This window comes from Onthophagus taurus, chromosome 10 (genome assembly GCF_036711975.1).
Source record: "Onthophagus taurus isolate NC chromosome 10, IU_Otau_3.0, whole genome shotgun sequence".
In the NCBI taxonomy this organism is placed as follows: domain Eukaryota; kingdom Metazoa; phylum Arthropoda; class Insecta; order Coleoptera; family Scarabaeidae; genus Onthophagus; species Onthophagus taurus.
In genome coordinates this window covers 4,936,352-4,943,647 of record NC_091975.1, presented here as the reverse complement: position 1 = coordinate 4,943,647, position 7,296 = coordinate 4,936,352, and positions in this window count along the sequence as shown.

Here is a 7,296-nt window from a genome sequence, read left to right as displayed (position 1 = left end):
GCAACGTTGGGAATAAGACGGAATGACGATTCTATACTATGTACACAGGGTGACTATACATACAGATTTAAACAACAGAATATTATACAAAATCAACAGTGATGCAATTAGAACTAAAAATAATATTTCGTAGTTAAGTGTGTTTAAAAGATTATGTATACGTTTCTTAAATGAAATTATTGATAATTTTCTTGTAATAACCATAATTTATTAATATTATATAAAAATGTTATACGATTTGAAAATCTTGACCACAATATTCTCGTCCCAGCTTTCTCGGTATAGTTTCGAGCAACTCAGACCTAAATTACTCTGAAGGGGTGTGCAGCATTTGCAGCCACCTGGCGACACTAAACACTGGCTGCATGTAAACTATCCCTTTGGGGAGACCAGAAGCGGCCCTTCTGGCATGGTGAGACGACGGTGTTAAGCGACATACAGATACGCAATGCGGTATAAAGTGAGTACGTGTCGATTTGCCGGTTGGGATTTCCGGAACTTTAAGCGGATAATCGTTTCTCTCGTTGCTTTTGGCAAACATTTCCAAGGTTTTGTAGGTAGAGGGAGTCGCCTTATGACGCGCGAGTCCTCGTTGCCACCAAGTGTTGCTTTAAACAATCGTTTTGTTTGTTACGATCTTATTAAAGATTTCAAAGTAAAAAATTTTAACACGTAACGTTTATTTTTATAAGGGAAGTGTTAAAAAAACTAGTTTGTATCGGTTCAAAGTCTGGTGATGTCAGTAAGTGCTGATTTATCGTCTGCTCAACCGCACTTCCTCTACTGGTTGAAAACTTATAAGAACCCCAATAAGTGGGCTGCCTTTTCGCTCGTCTAATATTAATCGACGACGTGAAATTCGGAAACTCTTCGTCCCTGACACTTTTGTGACGGGGAATAAGTTCAATTTTTCCTTTCCTCGAATTAATATCCTTGGGAACACCTCGCCGATCGCAGTTATGAGATCCGACCGTCCCAGGAAATCAATTTTTGCAGCTCAGCAGACGGCGGCAACATATGACGGAGACGCCGCAGACGTCGCTTCAACCCAACGTTCGAGATCAAAGGTGGGAGTAAAGAAAATTCGGTAAACCGTCGATGAATTTCTCCCAAAAGGGGAAAGAGAAATCGCTCTCGCCTTTGCAAACGTCGAGTCGGTAACGAATCTTTGACAGCGTTTTGATAAATCATGCGTATTCTCCGTTTGTAACGCTAAGTGAACAATGTAGAGTGAAGAAGCGAAGATAAAAAAATATATCAACCCGTATAAATTTATCGGTTAGTTTCCGAAAACTCCGGGAATAACGGAAATTGCCGAAATATGTTGGCAGCAATAATAAATGAGGGATGCCGTGTCGCCATAAAATTAACAAACAGTGTCATTTATGGATTTCGCATCAATCCGTTATTGGAAGCGATCGTCGACGTTAAAGCTTTTTATCCGGCAGCGGACAATTATTTAAAATAAATACCGAATTCCGCTGAAATAATCACCGTAAATCCTGCTAATTAGTAGCTTCAAAAACTGACCTAGTATTTACGAGCGGAATATGCAAAATCGCCCCGATGCGGCACAATCGAAACAGTAATAAATCTTTCACTTGGAATGACATATGCACGTTTTTACACACCTATAATTACTGTAAATAATTTTGGGAACAACATTATCATTTTAACGATACGGTAATTAAGGGCAATAATTATCAGAAACGATTTGTAAATATGAACAATTATACATAGTTTAGAATATGGATTGATGCAAATTTTTATTATAATTAAAATACTAAAAAAAACCGACTACTAAAAAAATAAATGTTAATTTCAACAACTTAATTAAAATGCAGCAGTGCTTGGTTACGATATGCTAATTAACAATATTAAAGGGCATTGTGTGGGAGGAAATTTATGCATTGGTTCCTGAACCCCGAAAGCCGCAATCTTTTTCCATTCAATCTCATGAAATACATCGTTCACGCGCACCGTCGGAGAATAAATTTTATTCTGGTCTGTTCTCCCGACTCAGGCCGACGTATATATATCCTCGCAGTCGTATTTTATTGCCCTACATCACCATTACACAATACTCGGGGCTATTTTTATTACGAATAATAAATTATGGACCGCAGGACAGATGTATTGATTGCATAACGAGTTTTCTGACATCATAAATAAGCGGAAGACGAGTGGAAAGATAACTCAAAATGAAGTATTGCCATAATCTTACAAAATACGATTATAATTTTTCTGTTATGAAGTAAAATTATTTAATAATCCGGTACTTAAGTTTTTGAGTTGTTTCAGACCTTTAAAGAAGTAATTATATAATCAGCATAATCCCGCACAATATAATTCTTATTTCGACCGCTGAGTGCACTTAAGCGACTATTGAGGCAAGGAATTTCATTATAACTTCTACTTAAATAAAAATTCAATTTTCTTTCGCTTACAACCGGAAGGAAATTTCCCCCCAATTTAATTCGATACACAAACAGAAATCTCCGGGAAGGAATGGAGCACAAAAAGCGGTCGCAGATGCGGCGACAGAACCGTCGGAAACTTGGCGACGTGAAGCAGTAAAAAGCTCCGCTCGTTAAGCTTTTTAACCTGCCATCTGATTAGGATGCTGCTATATTTCGGCGGCGAAGAAACTTATTTAAGGGGGGTTGCTCCGGGCGCTCCGATTTTCCGGCAGTTGCCCCAGGAATTCAATCTCAAATTCTTTGGCTAACTACGTTCCCCGACCGTGTTATTAAATGTGCCCGGAAACCTGCGATAAGCAGAGTGTAAAGATGCGACAAATTCCACCTGATTTTTTAAAAAGCCTTTTTCATCTACGTTTTCAGTGACTTTACAGATCTAATCGGTTAATTCATAAGATCATAATTTATTACGTAGTTTCTAACCGAAATTATATTCCACTGGGGTGACCTAGTTTCTCTTAAGTGCCGACGGGCCGAGGGATAAGAAGGGTGGTCGCTGCAACACAATGCGCCGGATATATTAAGTAGCCGTGATATATTAAAATGATAATCCGCCCGCAGGCTCACCACACGAATTATATCTGAATAAAAAGGGCACAATTCATTCACGTTTGACCGTTACGCTAAGGCCCGCTCCACAGTTGCACAATGGTCACAGTAAATCTCCAGTCCTTCCGGCCCGCACACAATACAGCGCTAAATTTTCAAACCCGCGCTGCTGAAGTTCTCTCGAATCCCGGTTTTTCCAAGCCCCACAGCAAATAAGAAAATCGATCTGGTAAATAAGACCGCTAAAAGAACTCGATCACAAAACCATTGATTCCAAAAGTTTTTACAATCGGGAAAAAATTGGTTCTTAACCAAACAAAACTTTAAAAACTAGTGTATTAATAAAACTATTGATTAAGTATTTCAACGATCAGATAGTTCGGGTTTCCAGATTGAAACTCTAATTGAAAGTTTTCGGTCTCCATATGAACAACAACACAACTGTAGGTCCGGAAGCAACCCGCAGTTGTCCAGAAGTCGCGCCAACTTGTGGCAGAACGCTCGAAATACCGGACTAGAGTCGATCTGTTTCGCATCCGTCGCAGAAGCCACCGCCTCCGTCGTTTCAATAGTTTCCAAACAGAACTCAACCACAATTCGAGGCTATCGGATTTTCAAAGCACATGATTTGAAAGGCTTACAACTCTCCCTAATATTCTAACCAATGTACTAATGCTTGTATCTTTGATTGCGCACAATTTGTAATACATAGTTAAACCTATTTTGTCGATTTCCTGAAATAGTTTATCGATTCTTGTAAAAAATTTCATGAATAATGAGATAAACTAATGTTTCAATTAAAAAAGTTCGTAAACGCTATTACTAAGTTATAAGTCTTTTAATTGCCACCAATCCTTGGGTGCCATAGAAAATACTCATAAGCATTTAGGATCTTATTTAAAAATTTAAACATCAAATTTTGCACACATGGAGCTCGTGAGTACCGTTTTGGTGTTTTTCATATAACAACAGTACATCCGAGACAAAATACACACCTTACAAATTAACTTTTGGAAAAAAAGAGCAAATTGCCAAGTAATATCTTAAATAATAATAATCAACCAATTTATAATTTTGATAATTATTGCAATAAATTAAAATTTATACTCAAATCAGCTTGGAATAATGCAAAAGTTGAAATAATGCAGTTAATTGAATCGAAAATAAAAAGAAAAAGTAGGTTAGATATGAAATCTGATATTGTTAGTAATAAATTTAATGATAAAGTATTATTAAAAAATGAATCAACAAATAAATTACACGAACTGTTCAAAGATATTTCAAGTGAAGACAAATAAATTAAAATTAAGTGATTTAAGTGAAAATTAAATGTAAAGTGCAACAGTTATTAAGGAGATACTAAAGAAAAACGGATTAAAGATAAACTAATAGGATCATAACTTAAAAAAAAAAAAGGATGAAGATGTAATGGAATACAAGACAGGAAGTGATTGCGAAATTTATGTAATATCGATGCGTGCAATTCGGAGGTGCATTATTAAGTTTTAAAATTTTAGTCTACTATATTATGTAATCGTAGAGTAAGAATGAATAAATATAACGTTATAACGAAACAATCTTTCAATTCCATCACCATCTAATATTCAATTTATTGAGATAACTATCAACGGTTATTACACCTTAAAATGAAACTGTAATATTGTTATAGATATAGTTGAGTGCTCTATTAAAATTGAAAGGTTTGGTTCTCCAGCTAATAGCAAAATATCATCACACAATTTGGATAAACATCTTCTTGGAATAAAAGACGGATCAAAACCTAATCTCTTCAAAAACCTATCATAATTCATAAAAAACCATAAAAGTTTGTTTAAAATCCAATTTTTTATACATTTTTAAATCGAAAATTTGTAAATACAAGGTATTTAATAAAATTATTGGGTATCACCATTTAAATTAATTAGATGGTAATGATATACGAATGTTCAGAGAATTGCTTTTTATCTCAATATCACACTCGCGTTCTTGTCGTCTTTCTACCAATCCCATTGATAGATCAAAGTCAGCACGGTGAGATTGGTATCAATATGCCCACCAGGGGGGCAAGCTTATAACGTCAGCGACGTTCTGGAATTCAGTACACGTCCAGAATATCCAGGTCCCTCGAGACCTCTGCCTTTTCTCTGTGTGTTGGTTGCTTCTGTAGGTTTCAAGCACGTGTGCGCACATACGAAAGTGTCCCGAGCTTGTTTTCTTCAACGATCCACTACGACTTACCTGTCCTTGTTCCGTTGCAATGATACATAGCTGTGACATAATCAATTTTATATGCAATATATTGTTCTTTTTTTATTGAAACTATGAAACATTGTGATATTCGTGTTTGTATCTCTCATTGTTTTCGGCTTAAAGGGCTGTCTGACTGGTAATCCTTTGTTTCTCGTCGGGTTGGGTTTGCAATTTGGTCGGAGCTGAGGTGTCAAGCCACTTTGGAATATACGACTTTTGTCGGTTTTCCCGGCGGGTCACACAGTGTCCACCAATCCGTGTGAAAGAAGCTATATCGTAAAAGCTTCGACGAAAGCACCCGTAAAATGAAAATGCGCCGATGTTTGCCTTTAATTATTTTGACGGATCTTAAGAGTACGCATAACCATTTTGTAACTGTACTTCTCATACGACGAAATAAAAAGATACTTTTTCTGTTAAAGTTTATGAGTGGTAATTTCGCTTTTATTAGAAATTTTAAAATAAAACTTTAATGATAGCGTTAGTGTCGATGAAACGAGGATTTGTTGAAACGCGTGATTTAACGTTGAAGAGATGCGTTTAATAAGAAATTAAACTCCCAGGTGGCGTTTCAGCAATTTGCTTTTAATCTAGAACAAAATATATCTCGTCGCGTATTCCCCTCTTATTTCAAGAGCTGAAACGGAAAATTAGACTTAATTGTGGAGCGAAAAATAGCAAATACGGTTAGTTCCCGCCCGACTCACGCACGATTATAATTGGATTTACGGCAATTGCACGATATATTCATTGAGGACGGGGACCCTAATAAAGCGACAATTCCGGGATTAAATTTTAGTGACAAGGGAATGAGCCGAGTCGAGCAAGAAAATTACTTTGTTAATAAAATCATAAATGTCTTTAATGAGAATCTTTTTATTTTGATAAAATAATTTTTGAAATCTGTACAGGGTGTCTCAAATTCGTTGTCCGCATAGGTATTGGAAAAACTGTTAATGCCGAAAACATCGAACAGCTATCGTCTTTTGTTTTCACCCTATTAACACTAGACCTAGAACTAGAATCTTCCGGGTTAAGCTGTGCGTTTTTTGAAAAAAATGTTTAACTTCTTCTTCACAAACAAGTTAACCTTACCAAACATTCTTTTACGAGGTGATTGACAGCTGTAAACAAAACTAACCCTGTTCAATATTTTTTCCGGGATGATTGACAGGCGAAAACAAAACTGACCTATCCTAACATTCTTTCACGCTTTAATTGGAATTTCTTCACACTATAACAGGGCTACAATAGAAAACTAACCTTACTCAACATTCCTTCACGCTATAATGGGGTTTCAAAAGAAACCCATCTCTCTTTGCATTCCTTCACGCTTTAAGTAGGGTTTCTTCACGCTATAATTGGGGTACAAAAGAAAACCGACATTCCTTCACGCTATAATTGAGGTTCAAAAGAAAACTCTTATCTCTTGTAGTTTTGGAGATAGCCTATGCGGACGACGAATTTGGGACTCCCTGTACACAAATTTATATTTTATTTTGATTTTGATTTACTCCCTTGGTGGTCATGAAAATATATTAAGGAAGAACGATAAATTAGCAATTTGAATGCGCACAATTTGCCGAAAGAGCAGGCGGGGTCGTTCCTTTGCGCGAAATTTACACTAGATAAAAGTTAAAACGCAACGAGCAGGTCGAGCCGTATTTCAAAGAGAAGGGGAGAGAGAAACATTTTGCAGCACACGCCGGGGAAAACGAAGAGGCAGAGAAAATCTTTCTCATTTTCTTAATGCAGCGATGTTAAAAACGCTGATATATCATCGTTGATCTCGTGGCATGATTTCACCTTCACAGAAATTTACTGCTGTTTATTTCGAACTGAGCCATACGAAAGATGTTAGAATATATTTCACTTGAAAGTTTATTTCTCCCTTTGAGAATTTCTAAAATAGTTTTAAAAATTGTGATGTTTCGATGAAACCGTTGAGTCGTTTACAAGATTTAAACGAAGAAAACATCGACTAATTCATTCTCGATCCGGTTTAATCCTCGCAAAG